Source organism: Taeniopygia guttata, chromosome 2 (assembly GCF_048771995.1).
Source record: "Taeniopygia guttata chromosome 2, bTaeGut7.mat, whole genome shotgun sequence".
Classification (NCBI taxonomy): Eukaryota; Metazoa; Chordata; class Aves; order Passeriformes; family Estrildidae; genus Taeniopygia; species Taeniopygia guttata.
Window position 1 is genome coordinate 120,095,392 of NC_133026.1, and position 20,984 is coordinate 120,116,375.

General features: G+C 38.6%; 1 long non-coding RNA gene across 1 annotated transcript; it reads left to right on the top strand.

Moving 5' to 3' along the window:
- The first annotated feature begins 5,618 nt into the window (after window positions 1-5,618).
- On the top strand, window positions 5,619-9,513 carry LOC140682539 (uncharacterized). The gene is made up of 3 exons (XR_012054376.1): window positions 5,619-5,972; window positions 6,362-6,446; window positions 7,773-9,513. It is a non-coding gene; the product is annotated as an uncharacterized lncRNA (long non-coding RNA).
- The last annotated feature ends 11,471 nt before the right edge of the window (window positions 9,514-20,984 follow it).

The window sequence follows — 20,984 nt, forward strand, 5'->3', positions numbered from 1 at the left end:
CACTGACCTGTGCAGAAAGAGCTTTAGTTTAGAGACCAGAAATAATGGACAAATCACCAGATCCTACAATAATCCCAGTAGTTGTGTTTTCATGTGTCCAGCTGTGTTTTCAGCCTCCCATCCTTGGATCCTACCTGCAGGATAACTATCAAACCCGCTGTAATACAGTGGTGACTTTCAGCCAAAATGGGACAGGGCTGCATGGAGAGAGAAGAGAGGGCAAGGGGATGAGCTTCAGAGCTTGGCTTGGCTGGAGTAACTGCTTTAGATCTGCCACAGCCAACTCTGGTCATTCAATACCACAGGATTGGAGTATCCTCTTCTGCCTGAAAGTACCAGGGCCAGAACCTGAAGTCCTCAGGGATGTGTAGGTGCCTCAGTAGTAGAGAGAAGCTCAGAAATAATGCAGTTAGTCCTATTGTTACCACTTTTTTCTTGTGTTCAAACCTGTCTTGATAACAATAGCTTTTCACTAAGCTGCCACAGAACCACAATACATGCATGTGGTAAAAAATGAGCCTCATCAGCCAAAAAAAAACAGTTAACCTTGCAGGCTTGCATCAAGAGGAAGATCTAGTGAAGGAAGATCCCTCCATTACCATCAATATTTCAAGGCTTCCTTCAGGAAATTCCCTCAAGGACACCTTGGGACTGCATTGCCCACTGAATTGCCCCATGCCACCTTCTCCACTTGGCTGCTTCTGTCTGTGGCATGTCCAGGCACTGTCTCAACAGCCATGGGCACTCACTGCCCCTGCAGCGCCTGGTGGGTTTGTGACATGTGGGCAATTCAGCTGGAGGCAGCCAGCTGGCTTGGGAAAAAATTTCTGCAGAGGCCCTGAATGACTTTTCAGCTGGTAGACTCCCATCCCCTTCTTTAAGGGCTGTCCTTGAAGAGGTAAGAGGCCTCTCCTGGACTCACGGGGGAATGCATGTGAAGGCCTGAGAGTGGCTTACCTCACTGAGAGGACTATTCCATGCTTCTTTCTTTTGGGCTATATCCTTATTTATAGAAACACTAACTTGGAGTGCAGGCAGGGGCAGTGATCACAGAATCAAAAGTCCCTCCTGCCACAATGTAAATATTCTTGAGTGCTTTGCAGCTCCACTCACAAAATCCCATGCGTTGCTTTAAAGACAAATAATGTAATATTTAAATAAGAGGTCAATCCCAAATCTGAGCTGGCATCACTCCATGTAATTTACATGGAAATATGTTATTTTACACAGAGATCTGCCTTTTCATGTTTTGCCTAATTCACAAGCTCAGAAATTTTTTGAGTGCTCTGCATTTCATAAAATATCTTTTAAATAATCTGGGTTTCTTCCTGATGTGTAATACCTGCATGTGCTCTCCTTTTTTTCAAAAGCCTTTTTCAAATTAAAGTGATTTGGAGGAGCCTTCTTCCCAAATAGCAGCAGGCTGAGATGAGGACGTGAAAGCGTCAAATGGGGACAAAGAGTGAGAAGTAATCTTTTTCTACTGAGGTGTTGAATTTGGCTCTGAACTCAGGATGGGTTCATGTATTTTTGCTCTTACTTCAGTAATAACAGCATCGAACCTGGCCTGGTGTAGATGCGTCCTGGGTACATCTTTGTCACCTAAAATGGAGACTACTCAGAATGTACAGATGATTCATAAAACATTGAACAGTGCTTAAGAGCACAAATAGTTTATGCAGCCTGAGCCAAACTCTTCCCAAGACAAATTTATTATTGTGCCATTTTTGAAACTTTTATTCTTTATATCGCACTCCAGCAGGTTCCAATTTGGATGCAAACATGTGACAATTCATTTCCTTCAATGATACTCCAGATGAATTCTAAGATGATAGCAACTGACTCCTGGACTCTCCCTGCTTATCAGGAGAGTCTGGACTTAGTTACTACCACTGCATAGTTGGAAGAAGACAGAGCTGATCAATGTGGCTAGGCTTTACATTCTGCTGAGGTGAGTGAATGGCAAGGGCAGGTAGAGCACTCAATTCAAGAGGAGTCAGCTCAGCCTTTGCCTGTAGCAGATGAAGCAGAACAGCCAGCGCCTACAAGTGTGAGGGCTTTTCCCACCAGGGAAACCCACTTATCCATGGCCCTGAATTTATCTCAGTATCTCTTAGTTTAAATGTACATGTCAGACATGTAACTGAATAATATATAAAAAGCTTAAATTGAATAATATATAAAAAGGTTGTTAACTTTAGAGCTACATTGTGTCTTGATTTGTTTGTATCTTTCTCTTAAATGTCTGATTTTGCTATCTAGCTTGAATGTGTGAGTACTACAGTTGTATTTCTGTCTCACTCTGGATTCCAATATTGGCTTAGCTACAAAGCAGAGGTCTCTAGGGCAGAGGATGCCTGCAATTAGGCCTCTCTGTCTGAAACATGTTTATCAATTCTTTGTACAATTATATGTACATTAATTTGATTATAGACCAGCAGAGCATGTCTACAAATTTGATGTTGAAATTTTTTACATAATTTTTGTGTTCAGCTAAAACTAAATTCCTTGGAGAGCAAAACTAGATATACTGCACTTAGTGCACAGAGAAGCTTAAATCTCAGAAAGCAGAGCAATTTCTTTTCTCAAGGGATCGCATTCCAGCTTCATCTACCACTCATGAAACTCAGAGAACTGTCCTCCTGCCAACTGAGTGTATATCAATACAGAATGGGCCACCAGCAATCTGGTAGTGAATTTAAATTAAATTGAAAAAATAAAATTTTTATGCTTTTATACACTTAAACTTTATTAGCTCCAATGAGAATATCGTGTAGATACTCTTTGGCGTGACTTTTGAAGATTCTGAACACCTACATTAACCAGGCTACCCATTCATAACTATTCTTTCTGGCAGACAACATCAGTCTTGGAGAGATCTTTTAGTTCATCCAAAACAATCAAAAATACTGCAATCACTCATGGAAAAAAAAGAAATCCCTACACCCATTTTGAATGCCTTCAGTTTTGCAGCATTAGTAAAATGTTTGACAGCACCAAGTGTTTAATCTACAAAGGGATTATAGCTATCTCCACAGCATGCACATATTATTAATGTTAATGGGAACTGCACCTCCAAGACTCACCCTAAAAGGTGGGCTGTAAATTGCATCCCAGTAGGATAATTAGAAGTCTGGTAGAAATGCAGCAAGTTCCAACAAACATTTTCTCCCAGGGTAAGTGATCAGAGTATTTGGAATTGAAAAATATAATTATCTGTTTGCTTGAGAAAGATAGTGCATCAGTTTAACAAACAAGATCACACACAACAGCTTTTTCCTACTTGGGTATAATTTTAGTTGGTAAATTTTGTTGTATGTTTCTTAGCTTACTTGTTTTTTCCTTCATTTCTGTAATCCTACTTGACCTGGAGTTCAACACTGGGCTATGTTTGTAATCATTATTGTATCAGGATTGCCAATTCTCATTTCTATTTCTCACATGCTAACTACTGGGAAAGATTATCAAAACTCTTATCAGAATTATGTATTTTTTCTCCCTTATCTATTTTTTCTCATGTTTAACAGAAAACCATGTTTCATGACTGGATGTAATTTCTGGGATAGAATATGTCAAAATTAACTATCTTCTAAAATTATAGGGGCATCAGCTGATAAGTACAAAACTGATCTGTCTCATTTTCATATTCTGCAAAGACTGATGATGAAGGTAAAGCTAGGAATGAAATCAAAATAATCATCTAATAGCCATGAGGTCCAAATTACACTGTCAGAAGGAAATAGCCTAGAGCCTCCAGACTGTTTGCAATGTCCCATATGTTATGCAGTTTGGAGATGACAGTGTTTGCCCATGGGGACAAGTAAGTTGTGGGAATGGTTTTCCTAATCCACAGAGGTTTTAAAGTTTCTGGGAACCATTATAGGTCTTAACACATTTTCTGTTGATCTAAGATGTTCATACAGAGACTCAGAGCTTATCCAGTAACTTTTGAATCTCCATCACTGACATCAAGAGATTTCAGACTTAGTCACTACCATTGCCTTTTTTTGGCCTCAGAGAAAAAAAATCTCCCAGCACATTCTTGTGTGTGCATGTTTAAATGTGTGCATGAGATGAGTTCTTTAGCACAGGATATAAAATGCTTCAAACAAAATGGGACTTGAATGTTTATGGGGAAAAGAAGATCAGTTCAGAACTTTGGAAGTTATGCCACAGGCAGCATATGATTGTGCTGCAAAACACAAGGCTTTAAACAAATTTTGCTGCAGTTTTTCTAGAGATTAAAAAACCCCGTTTCTTAAAGTGGATATTTTCAGCAAGCATTTCTGCAAAATTTTAAAGGGAAAGAAAGACTGTTTCTTTGTTTTGTTACTTGGTTTCTTGACTTCTGTACAATCAATTCACATTCTCTTTAAAACTTTCTTGATAAAACAAGTAGTGATCACTTTCCATAAACAGATGTTTATTTGTTTACAGAAAAGAACTTATTGTACACAAAGCCCAAATGAATCACTTGTACTAATCTATTGAAATCAGCAGGCACTCAGTGAGGCATTGAATCAAAAAAGATTATAAAAATGGCATTCAACTTCTTTATACATCATCAGATTTAAAAGTGTAAGCCAAATACTGCCCTGCATAGCTCAGTTAAAGCAGTGGGATTAAATGGATGCCCTGAATGAGTAATACATTGGCTCTGTGGAGGACACAGAGAACTCACAGCACAAGGCAATCCCAATTTCTACTTGTGCCTTAAGGCAAGGAGACAGCTTGGTTGTTAATAGGAGTGAATTATTATTAAATAAAACTAAAATGAAAAATGAAATCTGCCAACTAGCAGCGAACCTCAGGTCTATAGTGTTGCTGCAGCAGCACAGTGTCAGGGAAAGAATTCTGCAACAGCTGATGCAGTGTTGGATAGACTGAAGAGCCTGAAATCTGACTAAAAAGGAAACTATGTGGCTCCCTGGAGTGATTTGTCAAGCTTCATCACATTTTGGGTGGCTCTACAGGATTTCTATGCCAGGGAGAATACTGTAAATGGCTTTTTTCTGTCAGTCAGTCCAAGTTAACAAGGAGTTTTATGCATGTTGCAACCATCTATGCAAATGTTTACACAGTCTTCGTGTCGGTGTGAGTTACTGAAGTACCTACTTACTATTTTGACCTCAAGGTGAAGTGACCTGCAACACATCCTCACCTTCAAAAGAATACAGGCAAAAACTACCAGCACTTTTACTCATGGACCCAGACATCATCCTCCAGCTCTGCACAGCACTGGTGTTCCCACTGCTATCACCCAACAAGTGACCCAAATGACCTCACAGCCCTGGGAGCCATCTTCTTCATGTCTCTGGTGCCACCTGTCCCTCCAGCATCCAGACCAAAACATGTGCTGCCCTTCTTCTTTGGCTCCAAGGCTTCATGCAATCCCTTCTTTTTCTGGACTGAATCGCTGGGGAAGAACAGACACATTCTTCACTGTCAGAGTGGTAAAACACTGGAAGTGATTGTCCAAAGAGGCTGCGGTGTCACCACCATCTTTGGAAATACACAAAATTTGTTTGGACAAGACCACAGGCAACCTGATGTAACTTTGAAGTTGGCCATGCTTTGGGCTAGATCTCTGAATGCCCTGTTAGACTAGTATTACTTTATATTTTTCAATACAGCTCTCTTCTTAATGAAATCAATGCATGTCTGTAGTGGTAGGAATTGAGGAGTATCCATTTCACAGCTTGTGAAGCATTAGTGACCTTGACTATATTCTCTGTTTCAGAGTCATCAGAACTCAGTCAAAAGAATGGTGTTTACATGTTGCTTAGCCTTGCACACTACAAACTGAGGGTTACAGAGAGTAAAATGGAGATATTTGGACTTCACCCACATTGCTCCTTTGGACTGCCAACTGTGTGAAGAGAAACAGGCAAAGCAGGGAGACAGGAGCCTGCTATCCAGTGAAAAAGGACAGAAACTACAGATACACCATATTTCCTTTCCATGTTCTCTAGGTAAGTATTAAGTTAACAAAGGGTTTGTCTTAGAAGGGATTTCAATTGCTCAGTTGTTATCAAGTGTATGATTTCTTTCTGATGAGAAAAAACCTAGTTATTTTCCCTCTGGTACTGTGTCTTTGGTTGCTCACATCAAAGAGTTGTATATCTGGACTTGACAAGTCGCTTACAGTATACGGTTAATTTGACTTCACTGCACACATTTTGTTCCTGGCAAAGAGGCAAAGTAAAAAACACAGCACTACTCATTAGGCATTTGCTTGCACTAATAAATCAATGCCCTCATGTCTTCCACCAAAGACTGTCATGTTGTATTGTAGAATTTTTGTCATCCTTAATTTTTTTGTTTGTTTGTTTGTTTGTTTGTTTGCTTGTTTGGTCTTAAGCAACACAGTGGGGAATTTTCTCTGGGACATGGAAACTCTTAATGGCTTAAGATTTTCAGTGAAGTATATTCAACTCCCTGCTACAGTAAGTAACAAAACCATATGTTGGTAGCTATTTCAGACTATTACGTTGATTCCTAATAGGAAATAATGTCTTTAGCATAAAATTAATTTGATATACGCAGGTGGAAATAAAGCAAAGAGTAAATGATCCCCTAAAATCTCATAGATATAAATGAAAATTTGAAGTTCTGCACTCTGGTACTATGCAACAACTTTTTATTATTATTATATTAATTTTTACTGCAGTAGTACAAAATAGTGATAAGAAAAAAAAATTAATGCGGCCCTTGGGTTTTCTGCTTAGCACATGGTGGAGCGATTTATACCTGCAGAAAGCAAACAGAATACACTACCAATGGAGAAATATCAGTTCACCTGCCCTAATTTTGAAGCCCAGTTTGCACAGGTTGAAAGGGTTTCCTAATGTGCAAAGTAGCAAAAAGGTAGCAAAATTAGAATGAGACAGACCTTGTTACCCTGAGCAAACTTGTAATGCAGAGGTCCAATTTGAAGAATAGCATGAGATTTTTCAAAGACCATGCTTCTGTGGCAAGGGTAATCCTGCCTTTCCAATGCCACTGCTGCCCCCGTCTCTGCTCTTTGGGATGAACTGAGAGCCAAGTCAGCTTACTGATTCAGCTAAATGTTAACTTTGTTTTTTTCTTCATGGCTATTTTCAGGCAGCTCTGCAAGCAGATCCAACAGTTTTGAGATTGCATAATAGCCAGTGCTAATGAGAAAGATGTGGTAGGCACAGGACTGAAGCACAGATTATTTTTGTGGCAGACATTTTTGATAGCAATATGGCCTTGAAATGGATGAAGAAACCACCTTTAAAAAGTATGCTGTGATGCTGAATATGACTTGGCACTAGCATTGCCATAAAGTTTTAAAGATAATGACTATTCAGCTTTAGATGCTGTTCACCATGGTGACATATTTTAACAAACTTATGCTGTTATACCCCTTACCCAATGAACTCACTTTAGCTTCTATTATACATATAACTTAGCTTGATAAATTCAGCTTTTGTTAAAAATAAACAGAAGCACAGTATTCAATATAACTTTTCAGTATTTCACAACAAAGCCAGTAGTAGAAATTCATATTGGTAAGGAGGAAATAAAAAAATATCTCTGTGTGTCTGCCAGCTTCTAGAGGGCTACAGGCTTATCAAGCCACAGAATATCTGAATTTCAATTTGGTAGCAGAGTACCCTCTCTTCCCTTGAAGAACTCCTTAAGTGAGCAAACTATTTCAACACTGCAGTCATTGAGAGCTGATTTTGCAATTTGACTTCACTGGAACTCTGAGCAGACCTTTTACAAGATGCTTGTCTTTCATTTAGGGGAAAAGCTGACTGGGCAAGACTATTTCCTGCTGGTTTATCACTTTTTGCACCAGAAGTATGGTTTTGGCATTTTTCCTTTCAGCTTCAATGGAAATGAAGAACAAACTTGATTGAGGTGTTGCCAGCTTTCACAATTTCATCACAAATCTCACTACTTATGTGTTTTCTTAAAGCCTCAAGATTCTGGCTGAAAGAAAATGAAAACTTTTCTATTTCATGGGACTCTCCCCTTGCATTCAAAGCAAAGCTTTTGTCTTTTTTACTTGCTGACAAAGTATGAAGAATGTGAGACAATTATAGTTTCAGGGCTGAAAATTCCCAAGTCAGCTATGAATACCCCACTTTTCTTTTTCTTCTTCATGACTTTTACACCATTTAAAGGCTATGGGGACTATATTCTTGTTTTCTCTAAGTTTGCAGTTGGCAGCACTGCAAATGTAGAAGGAAAAACATAGGCATCTTTTATCAGTTTTCATTGTGACCTATCAAATTGAAAAAAGTAGAACTGGGATTTACAGTGCTGACTCCAAGCTAGTAAAAATGAAAGGAAATGGTGCAGATGAATTAAATTGGTTTTCTGTCAAGGGAAATATGATGTTTAAGTAATACTCAAGTTGTTGATATTTTTAGTTTATTTCAGTTCAATATTCTTTTTAACACTAGGTCATCAAGGTTGGTAATCTATAAATACTAAAAAGAAGTTTTTTGGAAGTACTAGGTTTCCAAAAATTAAATGTTGCTGTTCTGTCAATGATACTTCATATGGTAGTAAAATTTCCATATTCAGTGAATAATCTGGAAATATCACATGTAACAATGTATATAAATAAAAGTGAATCCTATCCTACCCGTAGCCAACTTAGTCACTGAAATATTAATATTGGGGAAAATCCTCAGAAATTTTATTATTTTATTATTTTATTATTTTATTATTTTATTATTTTAGATTTATTTATTGTAATCAAAGTTATTTATCATTATCAAGGACAGTTCACAGTTCAGAGGCTCCTAAGCATTCAGGTTTTAGCAACTGAATAACGCAGAAAACAGGCAAAAGCACAAGCCAAAAGCGAAAAGACAGTATTTTGAACATTCTCCACTGTAATTTCCCCCATCAGTTTCACCTGTTTATAGAGACCCACAGCCTGGCAAAGAATAAAGACTTCCTGTCCTTAACTACTCCCCATAACTTATGCAGCACAAAAATACAAGCAGTAATTCATTTATCTAGTAAATAGATAAACTGTTGTTGGAGCAATTTACATGGCTGTCATGAGACATAGGTTTTTGCTGCCACTTAATTTTTACTAAATGAACACAAAGAAAAGTAAATGACACAGTTATGCAACCAAGCTAAAACTTATTAATTAAATGCAAAATATTTTTTAAATTTTTATAAATAAAAATTGCTACAAAAAGTAGTACATGTTCATGGTTCTGTATTAATTGTTTAACTCAGGATCTTTAACTCAGTCATAAATATGAAACTCAACACTCACAGTATCAGCCCAAAAGAAAATTGGTTTATGAAATGGAAGACGTCTAGTTAAATTAAAACCTGACAATTGTGATTCTTTTGTGATTTCATATTTTTAGCCTTTAAAAATCAAGAACTGAAAATGTGGATCACTCAGGCTTAACCCCACCTGCTTTTTTGTGCCATGGTTTGGATCTATAAAAAAAGATTTTCCAGGGGAACAAAATTGCCTGCTTCTCTCAAATAGAAAATGGCACAAGCCACACCTGAGGGATGCAGTTCTTCCCTCTCCATGGTCCCATCACCTCCTTTTCCTTCCTGCATTGTCCCTACCTCTGCACCACTCCAAAATATCTTAAAATTACAGTAGCAAGTCCTGATCCCACTGCTCAAGCCCATTAATAACAACCCCCACGCATTGGACATCTGCCATGTTGAAAGGACCATTTCCACTGGAAGTCAGGAATTATGGAAATCTTAGACCAGGACTTTTGAGGATTTTGTTAATTTATAAATAAAATACAGCGGGACTAACAGTTAGTCACAAATGAAGTCTGGTGCAGCAGGGGTGTAGAGGAGCAGTAATAGGAAGGCTTCAACCAGTACTCTTTTCATCCCACTGTTTGGAGCCCAAGCTGAGATCCTGGGACGACTCTCAAGCAACAAGTCCAGCTATTGCTCCCTGATTGCAGAGGGACTGCTCCATCCGCAGCTGCCAAAAATCCTCCTCCTCTGCCTCTCCCTCCTCCACCTGCTTTGGTCCTCTGTAGCAGCACAGAGTCCAGCAAGGACATCCACCTGAGGCTCTTCTGATGGCCCAGCTGGGTTTCTGTCCCTCCCTCTCTCTCTCTACCCTACTTTTCCCCTCTTCCACCCTTTTCCTTTGGCCACATGTCCCACATAAGTGGAGAGGTATAGGAAAGTCACAGGGTATTTTGTGGAAGAGAAAGACTTCATGAGAAGCTGGGAGATGAATAAACCTTGTTCCTGTAGTTTCTCAAGAAATATTTTCTCAGCTGCAGGGCCTGAAGCCTCTTCTTATATCTATCCCCTCTAAAGCTTCATTAGGTCCACCAGCCCCAGAAAAAGCATGGATCTGCTTCAGCATTTCAGTTCCACCTTCCTCCCTCAACACAGTGTTTCAGAACATATTCCATTCCCTTTGGCTTTTTATGGCTTTATTAGAGGTGATAAACTGAATTGGATTTCCTCCTACAGCAGAATCAATCAAAACTGCATTTTTAGGCATTCTGCAGCCTGCAGAGCTGGAACATGTAGAACAAAATATGTCTTGCTTTCCCGGGAGGTTAATATCTCTTATTTCTGCAGGCTGGACGTATCTCTGAGACTAACAGGGTTTGTGTCCTGTCCTGCTGGGTGTGCAATATCATTCGGTCCAACACAGCCTGTACTTTATTTTTATTGAAGATCAGAATGGGATTCATATAAATAAACTGTATTTTGTTTAACCTTCTTGGAACAGGTGCTCATGAAAGAGTAGAGGTTTTCATAACATTTACCCAAAATATTTATTTAAACTTTGGAGGCCTTCAGCACATACAGTTTTACTGTTAGCATTTCACAGACATTATCTGTAGATCAACTATGTTAATTTTATCAGTTCACACCATATGTGGTATGATATTGGGTCTTTTCCAGGCTGTTGCCCATTTTTATGTATTTTCCTCCCTGGTAAAGTCAAGTAATTTTTTTTGTATGGTTGCCTCCACTAAAATATCTGGTTATTTGTTAATTGTTTTTTCTATACAAGGCAATGTTGAAGGCTATAACTCTGAGACCAAAAATGCAGGGAAGGAAAGAGGGTGCCAAAGTTGTGACCCACTTTTTCGTTCATTCCATTTATGTTGCTATTCTCTTAAATGCATGAGAAGAGCTATGCAGCTCTTTTGAGTAAGCTCCATAAACCAGATTCAGAAGCCTATGGAGTTAACTCTAGACTTCCATTAGTATGAAGTAATTTGGAGCTGAGAGTTCATGCTGTATGTAACATATGCCCTTCATTTGAAGAAAAAAGTCCAGCATGATCCCTACCCAAAAAGGCTGCAAATGAGATTCCAGACCACTTCTTGAAATACATTTTCGTGTGCCAATACTATTGCTATTTCTCTGCTAAATAGCAATTAACATATTTTTTCCAACATTATTCTAGCATTTTTCTTTTGTGCCAAAGTGTCCTGGACCTGGTTGATATGCATGAATCCTCTTAGTCCAGAGGCAAATACATTCCAGTGACAGTGAATTGTTCCTGCAAAGATTAGAAATGGGCAAAACATTCCCACTGTGTTTGATTCTAGTACATCAGACCTTTGGCAAGAAGTGCTCAGTCCACCTAAGAGTGAACTTCACAATAGTCCACTTTCTTCCCAGCAGGTTTCTGGCATGTTTTCCATAGCCCTAGTCCTTCCTAGAGTACCACAGGGACCAATGTCTCCTTCCTCCTCAAAATATCAATCTCTGTATTGCTCTGCCAGCAGCAGAAGGCTTCCACAATATCTTGAAAATCAGTTTGGAAAGCTTAAAAGAAAAGTGGCAAAACTCACTTCTTAATGAAAATGACAAGAAAACACTGAGGGTTTCCCAGCTGCAGTTCTAAACTCACTTTGCTGCTGGACTTTGGCTGAAGCTGATGGCCAAATCACAAAAGAAAGAAAGATCATGTTCAATCACAAAATCATGTCCAAAGAATGAACAATTTTGTTGCCATAAATTCTTGAACATCTTGAGTTGACACTGAATTTAATTTTAATTATATTTTCATTGAACAGTAGGAATATACTTCTGCCAATTTTGATTTGAAAATAAAAAGTGGGGAGAAATTTTCCAAATGTTTCAGACAGAGGTGTTAAATGTTGAAGTGTGTTTTTGCAGCTTTACACAGTAACACAAATAACTGAGGAGAACATTTCTGACAACTTCAGGTATATTTTGGTAAGACAGTTTGACAAAGAGATGAAGATTTTTCATATATTTGAAAAACTGAAAGTAGGCTTGAAGAGAGAGAGAAAAACCTTCAATACATTTAGTACCTGTAAGATCTGGGGAAATCAGAAGCTGAATAGAAAGACAAAAATAATCCCACTAATAAGGAAAGGCAGTTTTTAACATAGTTGTTTCTACTCTGGTGCAGCATCCATTTGATCAATGCACCCTGCTACTTCTTGTTTAGTTAAAGAGAAAGAGGATAACAAAGAAGCTGATTATAGTGCAGTGAGGAGAGGGGCCTGAAAAAATGAAGACGTGTAACATACAAATCTATAGGAAACGAAGCTTTATTTGTTCAGCTACACATAAAATAATTTTTGGTTTCCATATGTTAGGGTTATTACTTGCACAAATAGGTCTAATTATTCCTTTCTAATTTATTTGTGTAAGTGTATTGAGGGGTTTATTCAGTGCTAATAAGAATACTGCAATACAGCATTAACTGCCAAAATGCTTATCTGAAAAGGACCTTCAAGTTGCTTTCATGTAGAATATGTGTCAGCAAAGATAAAGATTTTGCTATTACTCAGTAAAGTAGTGTTTGAAAGTTTTCCTGAAATGCAATATTGAAATGTGTTTGAATTTTCAATTATGATGTTACTGCTCAAATAAACCTTTTTGAATGCATGGAAACAATTTTATGTCTTTCATTTTAAATTGCCTACAATTAAGGAAAAGTCAAACTGATTTCAGATAGAGCAAGACTTGGTCTAGTTCACTGACAGACTTACACTTCTGGGTGTGGAACACTGTAAGCAGTGAAATATCCTTCCTGCAGGAAGGAGTAGGAGGCTACAGTGGTGTATTCAGAGGAGGTTAAATGCTGCTGAACTGGGGCACCTTTATTCTGCTGCGTCTAATTTGTGTTAAATGGGAGTTCCTTGTTGTTCAACAGGCAACCATTTGGTTCCCATTACATGAATCATATATTCACAGAATATTCTGAGTTGGAAGGGACCCACAGGAATAAAGTCTAGCTCCTTAGTGAAGGGCCCATATGGGGATTCAACCACAACTCTGGTATTTTTAGTACCAGGCTCTGACCAACTAATCTGATCTCAATGGATGGAAAAGTGAATTGACAAAGTCACATGAGATAAGCAAGATATCAGAATAGCATACTTTGTGAGAAATGTTACTTTAAAAGGGACCTGGTTCCGATCTGGAGACACGGGGGAGATAAGATTAACCCTTAGGATCTACAAATTTGTTTCTGTGGTAAACAATGTATATTATTCTACTTTTTTCTTGGGCTTAGAGAAATACAACAGAAAGAATATCTGCACAAAGCTTTGAGGATGGGCATCAGCTCACACTACCTACTGAACAAGAATTATGTGGCTATGCTAAATACATCCCTAAACCATCACTAAAATACCGTCTTTCTTAGCCATGGGATTTATGCCAGGTGAAAGGACAGGTAGAAAGAGCTCATGTTTATCTCCAAAATCCTTTTTAAACAGTGGTAGCTACAGGTAGATATTGTCACAGTAAGAAACACAAACTATTAGTTTTGACATCCTTTCTGTACATTTCCTTACAAGGAGAACAGGAGGGTATTGGGCAGACACTGATCTCTTCTCTCTGGCAACCAGTGACAGAACCCAAGGGAATGTCCTGAAGTTGTGTCAGGGAAGGTTTAGATTGGATGTTAGAAAAAGGTTCTTTACCAGGAGGCTGTTTCTTTACCAGGGTGCTGGAAGGAGGCCCTCAGACATGTAGTCACAGCACCAAAACTGACAGAGTTCAAGAGTTTGGACAATAATCTCACACATATTGTGTGATTCTTGTGACTCTGGGCAGGGCCAGGAGTTGCACTTTGATGATCCTTGGTCCCTTCCAACTCAGGATATTCTGTGATTCAATGAATATAACCTTTTATGGGAATATCCCAGTCAGATCACAGAATGTGCATGTCTATTAGTGAAATGATTGTGGTAAGCATTTAGCAAAAATGAAACACTCGGGTTGTAATTTTTGCAGTTGCATAGGCAAAAGTTCCTAAAGCAAATGCAATAAAAGATGTTTGACCATGAAGAGAGATGCATGCATAATGGCAAGTTACAGTATTAGCTTTGAATGCAATTATGTGTGCCAACAGTTCTTAAAGTTAGCAGATATTGTATCCTAAATAAGCAAGATCATTACATGGGGAAGAGCCATGTAGCTAAAACTACTTGCAGGAACAAACATATGCTCAGTTAATCTCTACAAGTCACCATCCTCAGCAGCCCCCCATGCTGTCTGGTGGCTAACCAAGCCACTGGGAAGTAGAGGCAGACTGAGCACTTGGATGCTCCTTTCATTTTTTTTGTGTAGAACACCCACAAGTGTCCTTTATCTTTCAGATTGCTGTCACTGGTCTTTAAAGAAATACCCATCTTTTACTTCAGTGGTATTGCTATTTCTTGGTTTTGTGAATAGCATCACTTTTTCTTCATTCTGTTAACAAGATCATTCCCACGTGAGCTAGATGTCTCCTGCATTTCCTCCTCTTTCTCCCACATTGTGCTGAGGGTTGGACCATCTACCTCCACAAAGCCATTGCTTTTCAGCCAGATCATACAGATTGTATCTCTTTAACACCATGTACATTCTTCCTCCATTCTGTGGGCACAGTGCTCATACATTCTTATTACCTTACAGTGGTTCTAACAGGACAAACAATATATAGGGAGCCACAGTATTGCTTGGGCAAGAAATAATTACTGAATAGACAGGGAAGTTTCTTTGCTAGCACAGTACTTCTCTGTTTAGAAGCTCTTCAGATTTTTTCCTTTATAACCACGCATAACCACAAGTTTATAAATCATGATATCCTATTTGAAATTGTCTCATTACATGTTATATAAACTGGGGAGTGGGAATAGCTTCTTTAAAGCCAAAAATATGTGAACACAATCCTGATTCTTTTGTAGCTTTGCTTCATTCCAGAACAGGAGGTGAGCTGGTTCTTAAGACATAGAATAATTTGTAGTTTTGAATATTTCTCTACAAGCAGGTGACCTTAGGTCAATTCTTTATGCATTATCACCAGTTCTCTTTTTTTAGTTACTTCATCTGTGGGTTTGGTACATACTGACAACAGTTCCCGAGTTCCTCTGAGGTTGTATGTCCCAGCTGAGTGGAGCTACAGAGGATAACTTTTAATAGGATTACATAGAATTTTTTTTATTTGAATATATTTTTATAATATAATATAGCCCAGTCAAAGGATTCTTGTGGCTGAGTGATTTAAACAGAAAAGCTTAGGGAAACAATCCTTTCTTCTGCAAAGTATTTCCAGTAAGCCCTCTGTATCCTCAGGAAATGGTGACAACATGGTACTGCAGTATTCTGTAAGGTAATATATCAGCTGAGGATCTGTCTTGTAGTCTTTACGTGCATTTTGTGGTATAGAAAAAAAGTCTTGGAATGTATCTCTGCTGCTTATTAAGCAATGTAGAAGAAGCAGCAAACATAAAAATACAGATACCCTGAGATCACCACAGTCCTTGGGCTCTGGGAGGCAGCAGCTGCAGCCAAAGGGCTCTGGTCCCCGTGACAGTGATTACCTTATGATAATGGCAAGGTCAGTCTTTCTTTTACAGGGAGACCATTTGCACTTCAATAGTGAAAAATAAATAATGGTGTTGACATTTTAGAGTGGTTTAAAGTGGTTAATCCTTTGTTTGGAGTCAGCATTTCGTACAGTAGTCTTAATACCCATTCAAGATAGCACTCAAGTGCTTAATATCTATTCCAATCCCTCAGAATGCTCCCTCTGTTCAGACATGCAGTTTGGCCATGGGAAAAGCTGTGATGCTTCTGACAGCTAGAGGTTTGTAGCAGGCAACAGATGGATATGCATCCATCACACTTTGGAGTCACCTGGCAAGAAGGGCTGAGGAATTTAGGCAGGTCCCCACTGAGAGGTAGAGCAGAGGCAGTCATTGGGAGACTAAGCTCCCCATGCAGATTCAGGGACAGATACTATAAGCTACTAACCCCCCGAACACCTTAATGTTTAACAATTTGCACAGCTTGAGCCAATTCAAAAATCCTCTGGCTGTATTGCTGCAGTGACTTAATTTTTCTATGAAACTGATCTTGATCCAAGGCACTCCTTGGAAACTTGACTTCCAGAGAAGTAAGAAAACAAGGATGTTAATGATAAAATGTCTATTAGTTCTTAATTTAGTAAGGACCTTTGGAACCTTAGTCTGTCACGATTCTGTGTTTCTGGTTCTCCTTAAAGACACAAGTAAGTAATGTAGCTAAAAGTAATTTTTCAAGTGCCTTTCATCTCACCCTTTAAAATATTGTTCTGGTGCAAAACTAAGCCTTTCATTCTGAGACTTTTGTAATGTGGAACACAAGCCAGACACTAATAATAACGCAAAGAGAAGTTTTATACCCAGGATTTTTGGAGTTTCTACCCAGGACTGAGCCAAATCAAAGATCTAAGTGGATAGAAACTTTCTAAAGACTAGGGCTAAAGATGTTATTTTGAGGGAATAATTTATTCCACAAATCTCATCTCTTCTTTCTAAATGTGCAATCTTACAAGCAGCTGCCTTGTTTTCTTATTATTTTAATTACCCAAGTGGGTAATTAATTTATATATTTTATATAGAAATTATGACAACTGAACTTTATCCTTTAGACATCACAAGTTGGATACATGTTCAAATAATGCTCACATTTCTCAACATGTGAGTTTTTAATACTATTGCATTCAATGTTCATGGAAAGGGGGTTTAGTTTAGTGGGTTGGAAGACTATAAATCAGTAAAATGGTATCAGTACAGGAAAAGGCCAGGCTATGCTGTTAGGTATTCTGATTGCCCTACAGTTCTTTCCAAAGGAATCAAGTATCTGAATAAACCGGTAAGGAAATACCACTAAATATGTATCTGAATAAACCAATAAAGGAAAGGTGGAAAAACATATTCTTGCTTGGAGTAAACTCTCCTAGGAGAGGGATTTTTAGTTGGTTTCTTCATGAATGTTTGTCCTGCAAAATCCTAGGGGAAAAAAATCTTAATTAAATGTAATTTGACACTTTTTCTTTCTAAAGAAAAGGAATAAAGACTATTCCCATACGAAAATAGCTTGTACTCCCTATTATTATATCACACCAAACATAGAAGGAAGTGTTCATCACTGGAGGTACCCATGACAGCCAAGGACCCTTACTAGGGTACCAAAATGAGTCAAAACTTAAATTGTTGCACCTGATTCAGGAAGAGGTACAAACCCTGTGGGGAGCAATCCAAAGCCAAGCAGGTTCAGTCTTTCTCCATTGGGCAAAGAAAGAGTGTAATGAAATTGCCCACCTAAAGATTTGGTAGTCATATGCTCCCTAGGTTTCTTGTTCATTCCAGTGATTGTCTTTTTTCTGACCCTTTGTCTGTAAAAGCCTGTATTACACAAGATTTCCATAGGTAGTCTAATCCCCACTACAGTTCATGTTGCTGTTCCATATCAGAGATGTCTGTTTTGGCTGAGTGGACAATCCTGAGTGTTTTTTTTCAGGCTACACCTCTCGTTTCTGCATTCTGGGATAGAGAAATGTTATCACTGTAAATGTTGCTTTTGTTGCATTATCTATAGCTATTCTAAAATCCGATATAAAGGAGCATTCACAACGTGCCAAATCTTGCACAAATTAGAAAAGAAAATGATCATAATCTGTACAAGGATTCATCTTCTTTGTATATTCAGAAATGTTTAAGGGCTCTGCACCTTACTAATTTCAAAAATTGTAAGACATTAAATTATATTCAACAAATTTAGAACGTTAGGATTTGATCACAGGTAATGAGTGGATTCCAGTTGCTTACCTCTCCTAAAATAATAAGTTCTCATAATACTGTACTTCAGAATCCCCTGTGCACAAGGAAAACATTCCCCAGCCAAGAATGCATAATGAAGTGCAGTCCTTGTTAGTCACACAGGTAAAGCCTCCAAATGCAAAACACACGAGGTAAATAATAAAGTATTTAAGATTTATTTTGAAGAGACAGGCATTATCAGTGATACTTTTAATGGCTTTCTGTTTCACCAGGAAGGCTCTGAAGACACATACCATTGGATTACCTCCTCTTGTGACAGAATGGCACGTGCTCAGCTGTGTTGTATCATATTTGGAGCAGTTATAGGTCCAAATAACACCTAAAAGCCAAATGCCAAATGCCTAGATGAGAGGTTGGACTCACACTTAAGGATTGAAACTTCACTCCAAAATTTTGAGTTTGGGCCAAGCAGAAACTACAAAAAATGCATTTGCCAGATTTTTTTCCAGATCAAGCCCAAGGAAGTAGAAACTGACAAGACCTGAAAAATCAGCAAGTTTTTTGACCATTTGGATGCATAAAGTTCATTCATCAATTAACCCTGGATTCAGTCTGGATTTGAGCTCTGAAAGATGACCAAACACAGCTGGACTGTACTTCCGTTGCACCACTTTCCACACTTCAACAAGCAATGAACTCCATTTATATCACAAAAAATTTAAGTCAAACTTCCGTATGTCAGTATCTAAATTTTTCATCTAAATCTCTGAAAGAAAACCAAGCTTAAGTACAAATCTGCTGGGTTGATGTAAGACCACAAAGTCACATCTAACTTTCCCTCAGTCCGGGCTCACATCTACCTCCACTGAAACTGAGATGAAACTTCACCAAGTAGTGGCTGAGCTGTGTCCAAAGCTGGAAAAGGCCAGCTGGAATTTTTCCTCTGATGATGATTCAGGTTGGATGGGGTTTTGAGCAACTTTGTCTAGTGATGGGGAAGAGTTTGGAAACAGATGATCTTTAAGATGCCTTCCAACTCAAACTATGCTACAAAGCTACGAGTCTATTAATTATTTCCGTGCACCATCTGGTGGCTCTTTGCAGTCTGTGCAACAGCACTTCCCAGTGTTCCAGCGGTGGTTGCAGCACTCCCAGCTGATCTTGCAAAAAATCTTGGTCTAATGCAGGAGATAGCACCTGTCACCAGACTAGTTAATAATGTAAAGTAACACAAATCCCCTCGGTATGGCAGAAATCCTGCTTTTTGCTTGAGGTCGTTATTCCATCATTCTGATCACAGACCTCTCCACAAAGTCAGAGAGTAAAAAATGAAATCTGATGAAACTCTATAAAGGGCAAAAATTTCAGTCAAGGTTTAACAAATGCTTTAATCAGGGTATTCTATAAAGCCTGCTGGAGGTATGTGCCAACTAACAGCAACTTTTGACCCTGGTTTTTGGCTTTGTTGACTCTTGGCACTCAAACAACATGCTGGCTCAGCACTCCGACAAAGCCGACCGATTGGACCAGATTGCATTTAAGGGGTTTTGGAGGAGGACAGTCGTCATCATTAGGTGATTAAAAAATCTAGGCTCAGGAGTCATCCAACTAATGCATGTCAAACTATTTGACTATGGAGCACAGGTCATAGGAATTAGAAGAAAACCCAGAAAGACATGTATTTCCCCATGGGAATGTGTGACATAGAACAAATGATATCTTCACTTTCTGCTTATGGAACCTGAATCTGGTGACTGTGGTGAAATTGTTTAAGGTCTCAATTGCTGAAAACAGCAAATCCAAATGGATCTGATTAGACAAGTTCTACAAACATTGCCAGATGCTGAATTGCCCAATTAAAATCTGGACTAACTCCACCAAAGCCAGTAGAGAAATTATGAGCAAACAGATTTCCTTCAGCCCAGAGTCATGCCCTTCTTGTACTTTATTATATATTCAAAGATCAAGATTCCATGTCTTCCTGCTTTGGACAACTTTCTTTTTATAAGTCACATAATTTCTGTACATTCTGATGGTCTCTGGAGATGTGAAAATGAACCATAATACTAATGGAACATGACCTTTGAGACTATTCCCTGCACACAGGGAACAGCTCTCAGAATGGTGAGAGCCTGTGGCTCCTATCCCTGATACAAGAGCTGTCTCAGGGAACAGGACTAGTGAGTCTGGTGAAGCTCTTAGAGTGCTCTGACTATGATTGGGATAAGCAATACCCCTCCCCAGAGACACATACAGCCCAAAGCTGCAGGAAATTTCAGAAAAGGCTGAATCCTCCACTTCTTGTCCTCACACACCCACAGTCAGTGAAGGCTTGTTCTCTTTCCCTCCCAGATCAGCTAAATTTTTGACCAGAGCTAAAACAATATTTAAACTTTCCAGCATGGAAGGAAAATCTCTGTCTCCCAGTTTTACTGGGTCATATCATTCCAGTATTAACTACCAAGCCTATTCCCCACCTGGACATCTGTGAGAAGGACCTCACACAATCAGGTTATTCTCTCATATGAAAGATTTTCCAGTCAGGCACACCCTTTTTGAAATACATGGGATACAGTAAAAGTTCTTCAGAAAACATTTCCTCTTTCCCTGCTTCTGAACTTGAATAGCTGTAATTTCACTGACTTGCCAGCCACTGAGCCCTGTTCTAAGCAAAATACTGTACAGACATCTACTGTTGGAGGAAATAATTGAGTTGTTTAAAAACCTCAGCAAGACTCAAACTGAAAACCAGGTTTCTTTTTAACCTTAGTGGTTTTGATCTCAGCAGTAATGTGTGTTTCTCTCTACCCTGTCATATCTTTCTATTCAGTACTGCTATTCTTCCCAAATAAAAATTCCCATAACTCACTTTCATGAAAAATGCAGAATACCCCACTATTCCTAAAATAATTGGGAGTTTTCCTGGGTTTTTGAACCTTATCTAGACTGTAT